We start from the raw sequence: 22,382 nt of genomic DNA, 5'->3' as shown, positions 1-22,382 counted from the left end.
CATCAAGGACCTTCAACTTTGAAGGGGAAATGAGATCTTGTTTCTTCCCCACAACATTAATCAAGTGTGTGGACTATTAAACATCCTCTTACTCTGATGTAGGATGAGTGAACCTCATAAGTAAGGGCAAGATGTGAAAAAGCAAAGTCACAGATGTAAAAAGTAGGACGTGGATGTCCTCTCGGCAGAACAGAGGAGATACCGTTAACTTTGGGTTTTACTTTCTTCCGCACTTTGTCTTTTGCCCTCTTTGGTGGTATTTCTGGATCCACAGCTACATGTTTCTGGCTTCACCAAGCAGTGCAGTGTTTTATTGTTCTCATGTATTTTTTTTTTTTTCCAGGTTTCCAGTTGCTCTCCATTTTTTCCTCCCACACCCCAAATGATTGAGGCACATGGTTGCCTCCCCTTGCCTGGCTCTGCCAAAGGTTTCTTCTTGCTTAAGGGGAATTTTTTCCCCTCAAACTGTTGCCAAAGAGCTTCTTAAAGCTCGTGTCCGGAGTTTGAATCGCAGCGTCTCCTAAAACACTGGTGGTCCCACCCTCCCTCTGATTTTGCCCCTTTATTTGTGCACGTGCGCAGTACCTGAGACGAGTGCCCGGAGTGCTGCAGCATCTTGCCTGTTTTGCTGTTTTCCACTCCTCTACATTTAGTACATTTAGTAAATAATAAAGGAATTACGTTAGAATTCTGTATTGAGTCTAACTTGTCCTAATACCAAAATAACATGAATCTGTTAGGACGAACGAGTAAAGTTTCAATATGTGATTACACTCGTGTATCCCTCTCGATGACGTTGTTTATCAAACTTAGTCCATTTACGCATGTATATGTGTTACATTGTTTATTTATTTCTATCTAGAGTTCAGAATTGCATGACTCCTCTGACGAAGAGTATGTCCCAGACGCCCCAACATCTTCCTCCAGAGGTCGGGCATCTAAACGAAGCCGTCAGGCGGGCTATGGAGGCCGTGGTCGGGGAGCGAGGCGAGCACCCCGAGTCAAAAAACGTCCTGCAGTCTCTTGGCCTGACAAGCCGTGGGATTGGTAACTTTTCTGGAAGTTGCTGATCCCTGATGCTCTCTCCTCCACAAGCAAAACAAATGTGCTCGTGGTTCCGTAGTGTGTAGCTCGCCCACCTCTGCATGGGCTTGCTTGCTGTGCGCGTAACCGTTGATTGACAGCATGACAAAGCCGAAGCTCGAACTTGATTGGTCGGCAGCGACCGGCGCTTTTTGGAATAACATGGGGGTCTATGAGAGGAAGGCGGAGCTCAGGAATAAATTTTCATATCGCATCATACTAACATTATAGTATCGAACTAGACTAACACATTTAAGCTTTGTTAAACAATGATACATAAATTGAAAACAAAAGGAAACTCCGGACACGAGCTTTAAGGGGAGCTTTCAATTTGTTAGGTTTGTCTTGGTAATATAATTATATAAGGTCTTCATCTTACTATCTGATGCACTTTTACATGACTCATGTTGTTCATTGGTGATACATAAAACAAAACTGACTTGAATTGAAAAAGTGGTAGAAACAATCCTTTCAAGAAGAAAACGGCCACATAAATGTATTTCAATGTCACTGACACATTCTCTTACAGTCTTACTTTGATTCCTTGAAGACCATGAAGCTGGCAAATTCATGTATTGTTCAAGGTTCTTAGTACAACTTTGTTCCTTTATAGGGGAGTGTTACAGCCATTTCCCTTTTTGCTCTCTCAGTTGGATTTACTCCTGCAGAGATAAAGCAGGTCTAAGCATTCTGTCTCCCTCTCCTCGGATCTATATCTGCTGTTTGTGGTTCAGTTTCTTCATTTGTTTGTCACTGTAAGCACTTAAACATGGCATTCATCCATCTCCACAAACAGTACTGTTAGTTTTCCCACACATCACGCTGAGTATTGTTTGTCCATGTGTTTAAATTCACAATTAGCATCCAAACCTGCCTTGCCTTTCCTCTTTGTCACTGGATGAGTCGGTCTATGCTAGATAAGACACATGGGAGTATGTTCCAAGGTTAAGATGGAGAAGTATAAATGATAACAACCATAGTTATGACAACACAATTACAGGCAATGCATTTGTTTGTAAGATATATGCTTCTGTTTTAAATGACTTCTGTTGTTTAGCAACCCATGTGGAATTGTACATTGTAATGCACTTATTCAACAACATATTTACCAGAAACATGTATTTTTTTTCCTCATTGCCACCTTTGTTCCATTCACTGTCAAGCTATAAAATTCAGCATTTCCTGTTGAGGTATTTGACTTTTTTTCCCCGTCTTTCTTTGACATTTGTGAATGTATAATAATACACTGAAATAAACAGCAATTTAAATGGTGAATTAAAATGTTGCTATTGTATTAATTACAGTGACCCTGACAGCTCAGTGCACAGCATCTTGAGAAAACACATACAAATAGACAAAGCAGGAGTAAATAAAGAAAACCTTTTCATCAATTTAACAAAGCATTTAGAGAAAAAAAAATACAGACGTAAGCTGCAAAGAAAATCAGAAAAAATTCGTGTTTGCTTATTTTCCAGCATGACTTCATTACAGTCGACTTCAGTAACCTCATGACTTTTTTGTCCTCCCTGGAAACAGCTGCCATTTCCAGCTTGCTTCTGTATTTGATTGTGTTTTCTGTATTTACAGCTTTGGAGCAAATGCTGAATCTTTGTCAAACTGTTGAAGATGATTTCTGAATTTACTTAGATTTTGTTGAGCTGTTTAATGTATTGTGTCAGTTATACACTGCACGCCTCCAAAAAAGTTGCACACTCTAATATTTTGTTGGACCGCCTTTAGCTTTAAGTATAGGACTCATTCACTGTGGCATCGTTTCGATAAGCTTCTGCAGTTCCACAGCATTTATTTCTGTCCAGAGATGCACTGTATAGAGAATGGATGGCTCTTATATTGATGATGGGAGAGTCAGAGTGCTGGGCAAAGTATTATCCAGCACATCCCAAAGATTCTCAATGGGGTTAAGATCTGGACTCTGTGGAGGTCAAACCATGTGTGAAAATGATGTCTCATGCTCTCTGACCCACTCATTCACAATGTGAACCCCATGAATCCTGGCATCGTCATCTTGGAACATGCCCATGCCATCGGGGAAGAAAAACTCCATTGATGTAAAGACCTGGCCATTCAGTATATTCAGGGAGTCAGCTGATCTCATCCTTTGGGAACATAACGTTGCCGAATCAGACCAATCCCCGATCTTAACCCTAACCCCTACAAACATGTAAGCACTAGCCATGATGAGTGCATCACTTCATCACTTCCTTCAGGTTTTAATAATGGTTGGATGGTTCTAAAACTGATTCTAGTAGTTTCAGAAATCTCCTTAGTTGTTCTCTTTTTTTGACACAGGCCAATAATTTGACCCTCATGAGACAGATTAACATCCTTTCCATGACCACAGGAGATGTCTTCCAACATGGTTGTTTAAAAAAATGAGAAGCCACTCATTGCATCAGCTAGGGTTAAATAAGCTTTTGCCAGCTGAAGCATATAATCACTGTGGTAATTATCCAATCGAGGGCTCTTACCTATTTGCTTAGACTTGGACTTTTTTTTTTATTTTTTTTGGTCAGGCAGTGCACATTTATTCCTGTGTTAAAGACTTGTATCTTTAAAAGCATCACCGATGAGGTAAAATATTGAAGGTTGATATGTACTTCATGTTTTTATGCATATATTGCATTCATTATTTTAATATATGATGGTTAAGTTTTGTATCATGTCGGTATTTTCAAGTGGCAGGTACAATTGAATGAGTATACATCTGCTCAAATGTTAAAAGGCTACTCTTCAAACAGTTCACAGGAGCTGAGCAAAGGTTGAAGGCTGTCCTTGCTTCTGGCCTTATTTTCCTCCCCTCACAGCAGCGAATAAAAGAGTTGTGGTGGAGTTACATAACAGGCAGCGAGCGGTAAGTCGGTAATGTGAGAGTCTGACTCAGCGTTCATCTGCCGCTCAACCACACAGGACACTGACGGAGGAGCAGGGTTAATCTCTCCTCTTCCCCATGAGCACAAGGAACGATGGCGTGCTAATGCAGTTTTAATGCTTTGTTGTAGTAATCGTAGACCGGATCAGCTGGTCTCTTCACAAGAAACCATCAGTCAGACACGATGAAACCAGCTGCTCTGGCTGCCAACTGCTCTCTGATGAATTCACATGTTTTTTAGTGCTTCCTGTGTTTTAATAAGAAATTAGTTCAGTGTTTGCCTCATATTTTCCAAACTGTCTTACAGTAATTAGCACTGTGGGGAAGAAATAACATTCACAGCACTGTTAAATCAAGAAGAAGAAAAAAAATCCTCATCTCCGTGATTTGAAATATCAAGTTAGATAATGGAAACTAACACTATGTTTATGTGTCGACATTAAAATGCTACAGAATTTATAATTCATATTAGAATTTGTTGGATTAATTGTAAGTATCCTGTATGTTCAATAGAGTTCCAAAATCCCCAACACATTCCCAAAAATTACACAAAAGCTGTTCAGAATCAATTAGCTCTTTGCAGATCTTCAGCGTAATAAAAATTAAAAAAAATGATGAAATTCAGGTCTGAGCATCTAGGTACAAGAAAAAGCAATCAATCCTGGTTTGAACCATTTCGATCTCTTATTCAAAATTCTTTTTATTCCCAGTTGTTCTTTTATTCCAGACTTTCTTCTTGACTTGTTCGCATTAACTCTGATCCCAACACTGAGCAGCACACAACAGTAACAACAATAAAATGAATGTTAAAGGTACATTTTGATTATTTGCTACAAGTTGTTTCCTGTTAATGCCCTTCTACGGAGCCTTCTAAGGGTCATGGTGAGTATTTCAGGGCTACTTTTACCTCACAATAACTTTTGCATGTCAGCTTATCACAAGTGTGCACTATTGTAGTTATAAAGAAATCTATAGGGGCTGGTTCAAGACAAACTGTAGCTCTGATTTTGAGATTATCAGCTGTCACTGTGATCGAGGCTGTAGCCTTGGCTTTCCTTGTTATGATTGTTGCGGTGACACGTTAGGTTTGAAAAATGTGCAACAGTGACTGTATACAGTGATGATTTTGCTGCCCTGGTGTTGTATTGAAGTTGGTGACAAACTGGTTACAGAAGCAACTTGAGTTGTTGTAGCAATAGGGACAGACTTATCCTCATGCTCCATAGATGCACAACAGCCAAAGTCAAAAACATAAACCGTGTATCCAGTTGCAGACAAGCAGTGCAGCTGTGCTCACAACCAGCAGCTGGATACTGTCAGATATCAGCTTTTTAAAATGAGTAATTGGCACTAAATGTGAGCTGTCATATGGCTTTTCTGTAGTGTCTGCAGTGTTTTCCTTAACTGGGAATGTCTGCTGGCAACGGCACGAGACTTAGTGCTTAAAGTTGACCTGGTGAAGCAACTAAAGCACCTACAAACCTCTGCAAACTACTGGTTTTGAACTTGGAGGCCTGCAGGCTGATCATTCTTTTCCAATTTGCCAATTCCTGTGTGAACTGCAGCGAGGAGGCCAGTTGGAGGAAGAGGGAAAAGGTCAGTGGGCCCCACAAGTTACTTTATGGTGGCTATGAAGAGAAGATGACCATGAGTTGCTTGATCAGCACTGGTTCGGTTGCCCAGGTGAAGGTATCCAATGCTGAACGGCCCAAAACACACGACGTTCAAAGGAGACATCAAAATTTACGTGTTCAGTTGAATAAAGAAAATGTAAGACGGGGGAAAAAAAGATCTGCTATATACACCACTGTTCAAAAGTTTGGGGTCACCCAGAAAATTTCATGTTTTCCATGAAAACTTACACTTTTTTTCCATGTGCTAACTTTGTTGCACAAAGGTTTTTTAATCATCAATTAGCATTTAAACATGATTAGCTTACGCAATGTAGCATTAAAACACAGGAGTGATGGTTGCTGGAAATGGGTCTCTTTATCTCTATAGATATTCCATTAAAAATCAGCCTTTTCCAGCTGTAGTAGTCATTTACCACCTCGATAATGCCTAGACTGTAATTCTGATTAATTTCATTTCATTTTAATTAATTATTTTGAATGGTAGTATACAGTAGGTTCTGTGGATTCTGAGTTATTATTGAGGTGCTTATAAATGATGCTTCAACGTTAAAAAGCAATCAACAATCGTGCAGTTAACTGTGTCGACAACTGGGTAATGTTTTCTTCACATTTACATACAAGATGAAACGAATATTAGAACACATTATATTATAATGCATTCCATTTCCCCACTACGGCAAACAACAACCTCCATAATAAACATGCAATTAAACTAATACCTCTCTGGAATGTATAACTGAACAACTGCATTTAGATTCCACAGGTGCTGCTAATGAAGAGATGAAAGTGTATGTGTTTAGACTCACTACTTTAAAACTTTCTGGAAAGCTGCTTTAGCTGCTGTAGCCTTGTAGACTCGACTGCTGAAGTAATAACAACAATAATACATTTTATTTGTAATGCACTTTACATTCCAGCAACATCTCAAAGTGCTCTTCACCTGTTGCATCACTGCGGCAACTAGTGTCAAAGTACACAAAGATTTTATCACCACATTACTGAGAGATCAATCATATATCAGAGGCAGCAGCTCTGCAGCGGCCACTCCTCCATTAACAGCGATACTCACTGCAGCTGAAGTGGGAGCTCAGCCCTACACATTTCCATATCAGAGGAGATGTCTTTGAATTTTATGAATTTTAATCAGGCTCGTCCTATCATACCATCGCGTCTGCTTCTTTGGAAGAGCAGCTGAGATAGAAACTCTATTCACAAATCCAGTTGTGTTTTTATCTGAATTCTCAGGGAGTTTTTTTTTTTTAAATCTGATTTCAGGCTTAGTAAAGAGAATAGTACAGTGCAGATAGATTGTTCAGATGCATCCTCACTGCATATAAAAGTCAATAGTGTTTTCCATTTGAAAAGGAGAGCAATGAATCAGAGGAAGCCAGCTCATTGAAACAATTTGCAAATGGGCACTTTAAAGCAGAAATTGCAAAAGCTGAAACAGAAGTGGTGATATTCTAATTTGGAAGAGATTGGCCAAACTTGGAAAGATTATTTATCATGTTTTGAGCAAAACAAGAAAAATCACAGCTTCCTGTTTTGCAGTGAGGTTGACAAAGAGTCAGCTCTGTTGAGCCTCGTATTCTTTCACCTCTCAATAGTAATAACTTCATGTGCTTATTATGAAGAAAATTGTAACTAAGAGCATGTTTTTTAGACCTCCTCCCAACAAGGCTGTTTAATGTTTTACCCTGAATTAATGCTTCAGTCTTGGATCTGATCAATACATCTTCATTAACAGGCTACCTATCCAAGGCTTTTAAGGTTGCTTTAGTTAAACCTCTGCTTGAAAAAATCTGCTTGTGATTCAGTCAACTATTGATCTAGACTCAGCTTTTCATTTCTAAAATCCTTTAAAAAGCCTCTTCAAATCAGCAGTAGGACAATAAGCACACAAGATGGTTTGTTTGCATAGTTTAAAAAAAGGATTTAGAGTGTGTCTCTGCACAGAAATAACACTGGTAAAAGTTCGGAATGGTCATCTTATACCTTCTGAAAATATAAATGAAAATAGGCAAAGTTTGACTTTAAACAGCATGAATAGAGAAATTGCACTCAGCACTACATAAAGTCTAATATTTTATTTATTATTTGCTTATTTCCCCAATACAACAGTAATCACCATTCTCCTCTGCTGAATCATCTGACTGAACTGCATCATTATTCTCTTTTGTATGTCTTTAAACCAATCATATCAGGCTGTGCTAAGCCCGGCTTGCAGCAATGGTGCCACCTCAACATAATGACAGGGAAACTGTTTTTTTGTTGTCGTTGTTGTTGTATCTTTGCAAGTAGTCAAGACAAGTGTTACGATCCAACAAAAATAAGCAGAATGTTACTGGTTCAGGTGAAGGGATTTATTGCCTAGTGGCGAATGGAACATAAAAGTGACAAAGAACATTAGACTGGTGAGTGTTGCTAAATCAAAGAAAAGAATACAACAAAACAAAGGCTAAAAGAGTTTCTAAACTATTTAAGCCCAAAACAATGTAACTGAACTCCGTAGCCAAACATAAGTACATCAGCAAACACCCACCACCAGTAACAAAAACTAATACAAAAGTGCAAAAACAAAGTAAACAAAACTGGTGCCTCTGAATACACGCACACACACTGACCACACAGATCACTACAATTCAAAAAAAAAAAAGCCAAATAGCTTCTCCCTAAGTTGTCGGACTGCTACCTGGAGCCTCAGTCTCCACACCAAAGTAGCAGCAGCGAACAGAAGCCCGAAGTGTCTGTAGATCCCACCACAAGTTTCTACAGACTGAAACACATCACAGAATTCAAACAACATAACGCTTTGAGAGGCCCAGGGCAGACTTGTCACATACCAGCCACCCAGACTAAGAGCATGGTTGCAGGTATATAGTCTACAGATGTGGTGATGGCTGGTGTGGCTGGTTAGAGGTGGAGGGGAGCTGCAGGGTGGCCCAATCAGGAAGGTCGGGAGGCGGGGAGAACAGGGTTGCAGTGCAGGTCGTCAACTCCTGAGTCGTTAGTCAGAATTACTGGCAGCTGGGGTTAATGAGAGACTCTGAAACAGCCACAGCTGATCCCACACATGTAATCTCCCCCACACAAAGGCCTAACAGGAAACCACCCCAGAAACCAGACGGCACACTAATACTGGTGGCCATAAGAACAAATCAACAGCAATTGAGCAAAGATTGGCATTATGAATTTAGTAATGAATGAAATTTAAAGATTAACATTAAGACCCTACAGTGTTACTTTTGGTGTGAACACTGACATTAAAAAGGAAAATTTGGAAAATAAAACAAGCAGACTTGTCTAACTGCATGAAATAAAAAAAAATAATAAAAAAAATTAGCTCATACAATTTATACACCACCATGAGTTCTAACTATGGAGTACACCAAGTTAAAATTAATCACAAATAATGTTATCCTTCATGACCTCCTGATTACTTTTCCAGTTGTTAATGTTTTTTGTATCAACTCATACAAAGTTAATTCCTCTACTCAACTGCCAGAAAATATTGGGGAATATATTGGGATTAGTACTGGATGCTATTATCACGTCGGGTTACCTTTTCTTATAACTTGCATTTCATTCTTGAGAAGAAGTTTAACTACACCGCACTACTCCAGCACATTTCTACTGCTGAGCAAGGTTATTTATTGTAAAATAGTCCAAACACTTGCAGGTTGAGGTTACAGTCACAGGTCTATACATAAATGGATGTCTAATCTGTTTGATCTATACTTGCATCATGAGTCTTGTTGCAACTGCATAAATACAGGATTTAAATACTATTATACAGCCAGATTCCAGCACTTTATCATCAACAGAGGAAATTCAAGCCTGTTAAGTGATGAATGAGAGGGTTATATGCTGAATAAAATATAATAGTGTGGACTTATTGACTCCTTACTCAAACTTTTTTTCACTGCAGCTGCTACGTTTCCAAAGGTAAATGTGCATTATCACACATTTCTACACTCCATTAAACTAGAAGTTGCTTAGCCCGGAATGAACACAGAGCTGATTCAATCAGCTCTGGCTGGCTGTTCTGCTTCCATTAGTCAACCCAGAGTTCAGGGTGAGAGTGTAAGTAAGCTAATTGGAATAGGCCACAGTAACAACACCAATTTACTGAAGGAGTCAAGGCTTCTTCACACTGTTCACTGCCTCCTTGGGAACACCTTGGTAAATTCTGTTGAATTTTGAATGAGAATTAAACACTGCTGTTAGTATGCTTGGTAGTATGTCAAAATTGTGTCATTGTCTCTAAATGGTTTTGATAAACACTCAAGTAAAATCATGCATCATCAGCATATAAACTGATTGGTTAGTATTTTTGGCATTTTATTTAATCAATAACTATAATGTCATAGGATATTTTTAATGCATGCACATCTTTAAAGTTGCAGTCGGAAGCATATGTATTGCATTCTATATAGTAATATTCTAAGATAACAGTAGTAACAGAACAAAACTACGACAGAAATTAGAAAAACAACAACAAGAACAGAAAGAGGATAACAAACAAGTACAGCAACAAAAACATGAGGAAGCAAAACAAGAACTGGAGGAACAAGAACATACCTATTGTTTTTCTGCTGATCTCTGCCATATTGTATGCTGCTGACATTATTATCTGGGTTGCACACCCAATACACAGAATGATTAAACACCTCCAAGGCCTCCCAGGGGTTAAGACTGTAAAACCAAGAATGGCCAACGTGTTATTTTCAGCCTTGGATAACTGCGTATCTCCACTGAGAGGACACATTTTCCATTGATATTTGCCTTTTGTCTGTACAATATCTCCAAAAACCCAACATTAACACAAAGATGCTCTTCAGCAAGGCACTGAAGTGTGTGTGCACATAATTAACTAAGAACTTCTTCTAGTTTTATAGATTATTTAATCATCCCCGGATGGTTCAGGGGAAATGGGAGCGTTGATCTTTAGTTCAACTAACAGAAGACTCTATAGACTTTACAAGTCATTTAGTCAATATTCAAGATTATTCATGGCTTTTAATGTGAGATGAGAACTCTATTAGCCGATTGACATTGCCATTAGGTGCTCATTTAGCAGCAGCAGCAGCACAACTCATACATGTTCATCGGGTGCTTGGGGCATCCGTCGTCACACTCTGTCACCTTAGATAAATGTCATCTATGACTCAAGACCTGAGGATTGGATAAAAGAATTATACTAGTATTTTTAAATGTGTCATTTTATACACCTTCAATTTTAGTATTTTACCTTATTTTCCATTTAAGATATTTCAATATGTTTCAACTTAAAATCAAATTAAGCTTATTATCATCACATCTTCCTGTACTGACTAGGAATATCACTACAGTCTAGTTAGTATTTCATATGAAATCTCTTAGCAGAGGTGTTGGAACTGAAATTGTATTCATGACATTTGAAACACCTGCTAGGAATAAAAAACGTTCACTGAGACTGCCCTTCCTCCAGTAACAGAACCGTAAAGCTCAGCCGAAATTAGCCATCGATCACCTGGAAAAAGAAAAGGCCTTCTGGAAGAAAGCTACGTGGTCTGATGAAAGGAAAAGTTGAGCAATTTGCACACAATGACCAGCGATTTGTTTGGAGTAGAAAAGGTGATGCCTTTCACCAAAAGACCACCGAACCTATCATCAAGCATGGCGGTGGCGGTATTATGCTCTGGGGTTGTTTTGCTGCCTGTGCAACCAGTCCTTTACACTAAGTAAATTGAATTATAAAGAAAAAATTTTTCAATTTTTTTTTAGGAAGAACTAAAGTCATTAGCCAGAAGGTTGTTTCTTGGATGTAATTGGGTGTTCCAATAAGACAAAACCCCCAACACACATCAAAAGTGGCAAAGAAATGAATAAATCAAACGAGAATATACGTTTTATACTGGTCTCCCTAAAGCCCTGACTTAAGTCCCATCAAGAACATGTGGACTGTACTGAAGCAACAAGATTGTGTCAGAAAGTCAACAAATTTAGTTGAATTTGCACCAATTCTGTCAAGAGCAGTGGCCAAAGATGCAACCAGAAGTTTGCCAGAAGCTGCCAAAGGTGCCTAGAATTGTTGTTTGTACATTTTTGACCCAGCAGATTTTGTCATATTTCCAGAAGTCCAATCGTAAATCTATAAAACAGCTAAAACATATATTTCTATTTCTGCTTAGTTTTAGTTTAGTTTCTATTGTTCCATCATAGAAATTAAGAGCAGTATTCATCAGTGGAAACCCCAGACTGCCTAATAAACCTGGTTTTTACAAGTGTATGCACACTTTTATTGATGACTGTGTATTGTTTATTTCTTGCTATCCACTTTGGAATTATGCTTGTTTGGTATTTATCAGTTTCCAAAATATTACTGCCATTATTTGATTCTGATGAGTTATATCTCTTGTGCTACAGGAAAAGGTTACAAAATTGGATTGGGCATATAAAAAAAAATCCCATAATTCTCTGTACAGACTTTGAGATTATGAATTGTCGTGAAAACAGATTAAATTATTTGACAGCAGAGCATAAGACAGTAAAGGTTGACTGAACACACTGGATTCAGTCTTCCATTACTTTTTTCAAGGAGAATGAGCCGGATTTCAGAGCCCTCCAATGTCATATTCCACTAATTAGGAAGATGTTACTTCTTATCCGTCTGAGAAACATGTGCACGTGAGGGATGAAAGGATAGTCTGCCATGGATGTACAGTCTTTGTGTTGCTGCAGATACAAATCCTGTGACCTCTTGGTTGTGACGGTCCCACTGTAAGCTCCAGACTATCCTGCAGACCGACTGCTGGATTACTCTGAATATGGAACATACCCTGGGAGACACAGAAAGAGATTAAACTGAGTCATTTATGAGGGGAGGGGGAAAAAAACTCATCTCGTTGAGTATATTTAAGTTCTTTGGAGGGAATGTTTGGACTGTATGTGCTCTAAATACTGTTTAACCAACAGGACTGTATGTTGCCATAACATCTTCATATGTTTCCAGCTGTTCAGAGGACTCTTGTTATATAACTAGAAAATCTGGTTCACAGGTTTCTCTCTCAAGTGTACCAAGATATATGACTGTTGTATGTTATATCCACCAGTGTATATGTATATTCCAGCTATGGTTGTTTCAGAAACTCTGACCTTCAATCAGCTGATCCTAACCATTCGATGGCCCCTGATGAGGCCTTTTTCTAAAACTCTCTCCCACCCACCGGAATCTACTCCAACAGACTCTCCCAACACCACACTGTATTTTTCTTTTGAATTCATCATCTTAATAACTGCAAAACTTGCTTTATCTCATTTTGTTTCCTCCTTCATGCTGCTTCTCCGTGAGGTGCGGTGCGCTTTGGTTAATTCCACCCTATAAAGCGATTTAACACAGTTTTTGTTTACGTGAACTTTAATGAGGCCTACGCCGGTGTGAATACCAGAAGCACTGGAGGATGAATTTACTTGTGATTTGCTTATAAACTACAATGCTAGGAACAGAAAGATCAGGTGTCACGTTGCATACTGATGGGAAATTCAAAGATTTGGTGGGCATAACTGCACCGTGTAAGCGGCCTGATGCAGTTGCTTCTGCTTGTCCTTTTAGTCAGACTTTTTAAAATGAATCCTAGCAACTTGTTTACCATGTGCCCTCTCCAAGCACACTAGCCGAGAGAAGTATTTTCATTTTCACTGTGTTATTGCCTCTTAAATTCAACTACATTACTGTTGTGCGACACCCCCACACTGACATTGTTTACACCGGGGACCAGATGATCGTGTTGAAGCATGGTAACCAGAACAACAGCAGATCATTCCTCCTCTGCATCCTGTGTGTGTGCTCCACCTGATATCTGTGGAGATGAAGCGATGAGGGGAAAAGAGCAGGGCCCAGACAGCAAATACTGGTCGAGTAAAGGTGACAAAAGCCATATCCAATTCTATAATCACAAGCCAAGAATAAATCTGAGTACGATCGGACAAAAGGGGGATGGGTTTGCCAGATGCAGCCACCTAGAAGGATGTACCTCAAAGTAAGCTTGACTTAGACTTTCTTTGAGTAAGCTGGCTTAACAAAACCTGAAACCCTACACAGAGATGATGATGTTGGTTTGAAAATTTCTTTGTTAACCCAGTCTTTTATGTGTGCTTTCATGTGGTAGGGGCATTTAACGAATAATGTGACTCCTCTTTTGCATGAAATGAGCCAATCGTGTGCCGCCTTTTTCAGTCAGCAACTTGTGAAAAACATAAAAAGTGATTGTGACAAAAGTGCTGCTTCTTCAGAAAACTGTTAATCACATAAATACATACATTTATATTACTACTCGGTGGCTTCTCAGTGCTGCCGTTTATTTCTAAAAGGGCTGTTTTACACCCTTGCTTTGTGGATTTTCCCTCCTTTTTTGAGTGTGTTGTTGGTTTTCCCTGTCTCGTCTTATCTCACCAACCAGCCCCCTGTGTGTCCGTGTCTCCTGGTTTGTGGAAGCAGTTTTTTGTGCCAACTTATTTCTTGCATCTTTGTTTGTCCTTTTGTTGCGCTTTTGCGTTACTGGTTGATGTTTGCCCACTCCATGTGGTTTTAAATTGTCTAGACTTTTGTTACCTTTTGTGCCAGTTTTTGGATTAAAAGCTAGCCTTTTCATTTAACAGATTACCTTTGGTATCTGCATTTAGGCCCTATTCCAGCACCCTCACAACAAACAAAGTGCGTTTAGCCCTGACAATCAAACCCATAATAAGGAATACACAGAAGTTACTTTAGTTTTTGGCAAAAACAAACTGAAGTGACTAATCAATTTTCTAATCTGCGTTCTATCAGCTGCGATACCAGCAGTGTAAAATGGACTTGGCAGCAAATCAGGACCAAACATAAAATCATATTTCAGCATTTTCCACATCACCAATGCAATGCACATATGCGCTGATGACGATGTACCGGATACAGTGTACTTGGCTTCAGTTAAAGGCGTTACCGATGTACAGCTCAACAGGTTCCTTCAGCTAAGAATCTGTATTACTCATGGTGAATGGGTGGCATTTCTTACATCCGATTAAAATCATGAACTCTGAACAATGCCTCCTCTGGTTAGTTGGGCAGCATATATTAACATGCTAATCTAGCAGTACAAAGACAACCACCCATGTGACACTGGAAACTCTGGCTTTATGCTCACCATACCTCTCTAACCCATTAATCTTGCTTTGCAGTACTCCCCTTTGATCGTGGAAGGAACGTTCTAAAGCACAGATTCTGAGCTGATTGAAGTACACCAGTAATTTTCACACACCATCCTGGTTCATGTCAACACCTTCATCTCTGATAACCCAATATCCACGTATGGCGCCTGTAACTCCAGAATCTGCACCCCAGTACTTTGTTCATGATCCTCGGGCACTGCAATCACGTCACTCTAGACAAGATACTCTTTACTTTCACTTTGCTTTTGTGGACTGGCTGAGCAGAAGAGAGGGGACCCTGATCAGACTGTGCGCTAATGTTGAAGAGCCATCATGCTCCCTTTGAAGATCAAAAAGCACCTTCATGTCTAGCAGTCTGTACCTAAACTAAAGGCCATGCAGCAGCCAAAAACACATTAAAACAAACAATACACAAGTCGTTGCTCAGATATTGAAACCAATGTTTATCCTTAACTTTATGGCGATCTGGTACTCTTCTACCTTTTGACCAGAGATGCCAAAATTTTGCTGCAAATGTTGGTCTTTCGCACTGCATGAGACAACTAGGAGCAATTTTGTAACCATTTGTATCTCTTTGTAGTTCTGCAAAGCGTTTCACATTGGGTGTACATGGAGCCATGCTAGTTATCATGCCGTGCACTGTGTGGTCATGCAGACTTCGCCACACCGGCAGATGTGAGAATAAATAGTTTATTGACACAATAATCAAAGATCAAATCATAGTTTTCATTGTGTAAAACTGAAGCCATAAAACCAAAAGTATCGATTTTGAAACATGGACATTTTTTGCCAAGGCATTGCGTATTTGTGCAATGGAGGATGATCTAAAGAAAATGATATTTCTTTACGACTTTGGTATTATTTTCTCACATGTCTCTGACCATGTGCAGGCATGTGGAAACACCAGCATGGCTCTGCAGACACTGTACTCAGCAGTACAAAAACACACAGCATCCTTAAATGGCTGCCAGCAGATATAAATATCCTTTTGAAATATGTATGCGACCATTCTGGATAACATAAGCCTAATGTATTGTTAGTCCTTGTGCTCTGCTAAATCTTTTATACATAAAGGACCTAAGATGCTGGATGAGGTGGCATCTGTCAAACCAGCTTTGCTTGATCTCTATTCCAGAAAGTGAACACAGAAGTTTAATGTGGTGATGTGAGACACGTGTTTTGTGTCAGGGCTTTAAAAAATTTGGTGGGTTCTAAAACGCTAAATGCTTGTGTAGTGTGTGCGGTAAGATTAACACTCGGTGCCCGGTGGTTAATTAAAATGCATAACATGGAATTGCAATGCACCCACTTTCAGAAATGAAATCTAAGAGAACTACAAGATCGCTCTGTAATGTAACACATGGAGCACTGAGGATTATTTAGGGCTGTGAAATTTTGCCTCTGTGCATTACTTTATTGGATTTGAAATTAGGCAGTGGTTGAAGTGACTTTAAGCTTTCATTCAAGGGGTTTTACACATATATTGCATTAAAAATGTAGGAATTACCACAATTTTTTACTTGGTCCCTCCATGTTCACAGGCTCCAGAGTAAACTAACACAAATATAAGCCTTATTTTTAATAATTTTAATATTTTCTTCACCTGCTGCTTATTTGGGGTTCTTTCTACCCTCATTTTTTGTCTTTAATAAGTGAACAACATTCTCATTTGGGTTGAGGTCGGATGACTGACTCTGCCATTAACTGACAATCCATTTATTTGCCTAATGAGCTCTCCGGTTGCTTTTGTAGTATGTTTTGGGTCAATGTCCACCTATACTGTGAAGCCCCATCCTATTAGTTCTCCAACATTTACCCCAATCTGAGCAAAAATTCCTTCTGCTACTTCTCTCAGCAGTCGTATCATCAATACACATCAGTGATCCAGTTCCATTGGCAGATATTCTGCTTATGTCATAAGACTGCCTCCACTATATTGATAGTTGGTGTTGTCTGCTTTGGATCACGAGCCTTTCCTTTCATTCTCCATATTCATTGGAGTTTCATCTGTCCAAGGAATATTGCTCCAATACAAATTGTCCTTTTGGAACTTTTCTGTTTTCAGGTGTTTTTTTTTGTTTGCATCTTAAAGATAAACCATCTAAAGTTACATTCATGGAGACATCTCATGATTACAGCCTTTGAAAATGATGTGTACCTTCTTGAGAATGCTCTTGGCTTGGCCAGATGTTATGAGTTTACTAAGAAAAGAATTCTCTTTTTAGAATGTACCAAATCCCCCCTTCATAAACAATCTGCTAACTCTCTGAAAGATCGAGTTTGTTTTCTTCTGTCTCATGATGAACCTCTTCACATGCATCCACCCCTGTCTGGAGCACATATTGAGAGCTCCCATGAACACCTACCAAATGCATATTCAACCCCTGTGAATTATCTCCTTAACCTGTCTTAAAATAAGAATGAAACAGGCTGCTTATCAGCAAATCCAATTATTTCTGTGTCTGTGAAAAAGGGGTGGACTGTGGGGGGGAAAAGGCCATAATTGCTAAATGTAATTTTTTTTTTTTTTATTAAGCCCACTGAATTAAAGCTCAAAGTCTATACTTCAATCACATTTTGATTGCTTCATTTCAAATCCATTGTGGTGGAGTACAGAGGCAAAATAGAAAAAAATAGTTAATTGCATTAATGTGGTAAGTTATACTCAGTTACTGTGTGTTTTATTCATTACGGAATGCTACATTATGTTTCTGTATGTTATGTATAAGATATTTGTTACATCATATTTTGTCTCAACACGAGTTGTATTATGGATATGGAGAAAGTGTTAGGTGGTGGCATGCAAAAAAAAAAAAAAATCACAATGAGCTGGAATCCAATCCAGGGTTCAGAGCCACCGTATGTTATGTATAAAATGTGGTACCTTACAGCTATTACATGCTGTGTCATGGTATGTTATGGCAAATGGTGTCATGCAATTGTGTGTTTTCTTAATGTTACATTAAGTAAGAACAGATGCTGTACTAACAGTTAACTACTCCCTTGTAGGACTCTTTACTTCAGTACGAGCTGCAAAATGCTGTTAACTTTAGCTGCTTACACTGTTAAAGAGCCAAATTCTGACAATAAAAAAAAGATTCCATGAATGCATAGTCTCATGTGAGTCTCCTGAGAGGTCATGCACAGGCATTAAGTTTCTTGCAGTTTGATGGTGCATCTGGTTTATTTGTCTGTTTTATTCCCCATTAACTTTTGTTAACTTTGAGTCTTCAAAATTTCATTCGTGACAACACAAAAATGCAGGATGTAAACACAATGCATACAAATCAAAATTACAGAGTGCACAAACAATACATAATATACCAAATACATACAAAATACACAATGCATATGATAAACATGTATAGAACTCATACTGAACCAAAGAAGCATACTACACACGATACTCCCAGACTAAATCATCATAAGAATAGATTTTCTTCTGTGACAAAGATGCCATGACTCAACAATAAGAGTGATCTAAGAATGGTCTGCCATAGAATCAATCATAATTGCAGCCTCCTGAACAATGAAACACAGAACTGTGCATCCTCACTGTTAATTACATTCACAAGATATACAGTGCAACTGGAATCTGTTTTCCTATGTGAATATTGCAGTCATTACATTTGAGTTTGATTTATTTTTTATATTTTACCTTCCTCTGCTCACCCAGAGTCCCCCATGGATATTAACAACCGAAACTTTGTGTTGAGTAATAATCTTTTAGTTTTATTTTGAAGCTTTCCATGTTCCTTTGGGGCTGCACGGTGGATTGGTCGTTACCACAGTGTTGCCTTGAAGCGAGAAGATCCCCAGTTTACGTCCTAGCCATGACCTGGGATCTTTCTGCATGGTTCTCTGGTTTCCTCCCACAGTCCAAAAAACATACTGAGATTAATTAGTAATTCTAAGTTGTCCATAGGTGTGAATGTAAGTGTGATTGTTTGTCTCTATATGGTATGTAGCCCTGTGACAGACTGGCGACCTGTCCAGGGTGTCCCCTGCCTTCACCCTAAGTCAGCCGGGATCAGCTCCAGCCCCTCCACGACCCAAATGAGGATTAAGCGGTGTATAGAGAATGGATGGATGGATGTTACTCTGTTGAGTTGCATAATTTGGAAGTGAATTCAATACTTTAATTGCTCTGTATATTACTATATGTCGAGTAAATGACTTAGATGTAGGTAAGGTAAAACTATTTCCAGCAGCATATCTTGTTGAATAGTTATGCATTACTGTGTTAAAAGAAAAGTCACTGTAGAAAACATTTGCCATTTTTGTTATAATTATATCCTTAATAAACGCCATCAACAAGTATAACAATCTATTTTTCACATCTAGCCAGTGGAGACTATTATGCATTGTAAAAACACTAATCCCATGACAGGAACTACATGTCTTGCTATGTAACTAACAGACACCTCCCGGCCAGTCACAAAGAAGTATACTCTATTGCCATAGTGTAAATGCTATTGTCAGATTTTAGACACAGGAGGATGGAAGCTGCTTTAAAAACTGAACTAAATGTTCCAGTCAGCAGGCACCGTCTGATCTCTGGAGACCAAGGACAGTCAATATCACCTATTCAAAGCATAGCATTTCACAGACAACAAAACAGAGGAAGTGGGACCCCTGTGGGGAAGGCACTAATGCATTCTCTGCTGGCTCTCTCTCAGGCTGGGTTTGTTAAAGTTGCTATGAAGGGTGTGGCATGAATGAGGAAAGAGAGAAAAAAATTGCTCAACTGAATCAGTAAATACGGTATGACCAGCGTGAAGATGTTTTGTATTTTTTGCCGCTACCCTCAATGTCAAGTCGCAGCAGATTCTTCCTACCTCTTTGCGTGTGTGACTGAGAGATGCTGAGCACAGCCTGGAAGTAATTCAGGGTTAGACCAGCACACAGGAGCATGTAGATGAATTTATTCACTTTCTACCCTTCCTCAAATTCTATCAGTCACCTGCAATGGACATGTATATGTGTGTTTATGTGGTTTACAGAGGACTGAAGGTGATTCAGAGAAAACAGGTCATCTTGTAAACTTACAGTTACATGTGCGAGTAATGTGGTCAAACTGGAAATACAAACAATTTTGCACCTCACAGCGCACACACACAAACCACCAGAGATGATATACTGTCTGTTCAACAAAGAGAAGAAGACTATGAGCATTATTCTTCAAAATTACAGCCTTACAGTGATAGTTATATTAGAGGCAGCAGATAATTGTGGTTTGGGGAGTAATAGTGAGAGAGTGCATATTTTGTAATAACAGGTACTGAAAAGCTGCAACATTGCTGACAGTGCATTTAGAATCAGCATGCTTATTATGTAACAAAACCAATCTCCTTGTGCTTTGCAGGAGCTGTTAGCTTAATGTTCAATGCCATGCAGCTTATAAATCCATCTTGTTCCAATGATACGGCCATATCATTTTAACTTTCATTGTTATGAAATGTATTGAAAAATTGATATAAAGTAACATTACAGATCAAATGTTCACATTTGTTGGACCCCTCCTATTTTACCAGCTGGAGGTGTTGAAGACTCAGATCTGAATTAATTAAACTCCTGTACACTACCATTAAAAGTTTGGGGTCACTCAGAAATGTCCCTATTTTAGAAAGAGAAAACATTTTTTTAATGGAATATCTCCATGGGGGTATAGAGGAACATTTCCAGCAACCATCACTCATGTGTTCTAATGCTATATTGTGTTAGCTAATGGTGTTGAAAGACTAACTGATGATTAGGAAACCCTTGTACAGTTATGTTAGCACATGAATAAAAGTGCAAGTTTTCTTGGAAAACATGAAATTGTCTGGGTGACCCCAAACTGTTGAACGGTAGTGTATCTTTTATTTTTGTGTGTTTTGAGCATGTGCAGCGCAGAAAACAAAATTAGACTGACAATAGTTAGAGATCCCCCTACACTCGCTACAACAAGTTTTTGTCAATACTGTACTTCTAAGATGTTTGATAAAGTGTGCTGATGATTTAGTAGTGCCTTTACTAACTGCGGAGGCAGCAGAACGTGCTCTTCTTGTATGTCTGCGCAGATTCTCAGTTATCCAGGTCACGGTAATGCTAAATCCTCTGCCTTCCGTAGGGGTAATTTGGATTCTTTGCTGGCATGAATCTTGTGTTGTGGTGTACATAAAATTACCATGTCAACAGAGGAAGGGTATGTTTCCAGAAACTACCAGCAAATGTGCCAAAACACTGCCAACAATTTGAAGTAGACCCAGTCAGAACTGCCTAAACTTCCTGAATCTGAAATCATATTATTACTACTCAAAGCACCTCCTAGTTAGCGAGCTTCAGGTCCTTAAACTAGGTTGACACCAGGTTTCTAGCTGCCAAAATCATGGAAGCATTATAACCCTGTTTATTTCTGCCAACTTTAGTTTGTAAATTTTATTCTTGGCACTAAACTACACTCCACATAGACTACAGCATTGAGTGCTCATTACTGTCTTTTTTAATCTGCACTCATGCTAACAGTAGTTTCTACACCAACAAGCCAACAGGTGAAGGACGTGTTGAAGAAATGTACCCAAAGTCCTCATACGAAGTTTGCTGTAGTGGGGTGTTTATTTGTCCTTTTGCATTTTTTTTTTTCCAGTGAAGAGGACATTAAATTAATCAGAACGACAGTCCAGACATCGTTAATGTGGTAAGTGACTATTCTAGCTGGAAACGGCTGATTTTTTAATTGAATATCTATATAGCGGTACAGAGGAACATTTCCAGCAACCATTTCCCACTAACCAGAGGACTCCCCCACCCATCTGCTGTCTGAGCACCTACAATGGTCAGTTTATTGACAAAACTGAAGCACTGAGCAATGGTACAAGTGGGTAAATGGTGAATGGCCTGAGCCTATATAGTGCTTTTCTACCTTAGTGGCACTCAAAGATGAAACAATGTGTTTTTTCTTGTTCACCCATCACACACACATTCACACACCAGTGAGAGATGCTTGCCTGGCATTGGAAGCAACTTCAAGTTCAATGCCTCCCCCAAGGACACTTTGACATGAAGAGTGGCAGAGGATTAAACTACCAACCCTGCAACTAGTGGACATCCTGCTCTGTATCTGAGCCCGTGGGTCTGAGCTGATGAGTTGTTTTCTTTGACACCATGTTGATGGCTTAGTGCATCATTTACCTGGCTAGTTAAAATATGGGTAGCAGGATGAACTGCGAGTGGAAAGCAAGCAAATGGAGACAATCATGCTCTGGACAAGCCATTTTTTTTTGCTTGGAAACATTGAGCCCTGGTATTCATGCACACACTACCTAGCTAAACATTACCATGGAGGAATATATGTGGTCTGCAACAAAGGTATAATGCTCCAATGCTGAACTTTAAGTCACATTCTTCAAATCATTCCAAGTATTGCCTTTGTCACTAAATTTCCCAGATGTCAGTCTGATCAAACCTCTGTAAGATGCGCTAGGAAAACCAAACCGATCCAATCCACCTTGCAAGTGATAGGACTTAAACAATCTGCTGCTAACATCATGGTGCCCGATTCCACAGGAGACCTTTCAACCAGTCAGAGCTACTTTGGTGGCACG

Source organism: Acanthochromis polyacanthus, chromosome 16, assembly GCF_021347895.1.
Source record: "Acanthochromis polyacanthus isolate Apoly-LR-REF ecotype Palm Island chromosome 16, KAUST_Apoly_ChrSc, whole genome shotgun sequence".
NCBI classification, from domain to species: domain Eukaryota; kingdom Metazoa; phylum Chordata; class Actinopteri; family Pomacentridae; genus Acanthochromis; species Acanthochromis polyacanthus.
Note: the sequence above shows the minus strand (reverse complement) of the source record.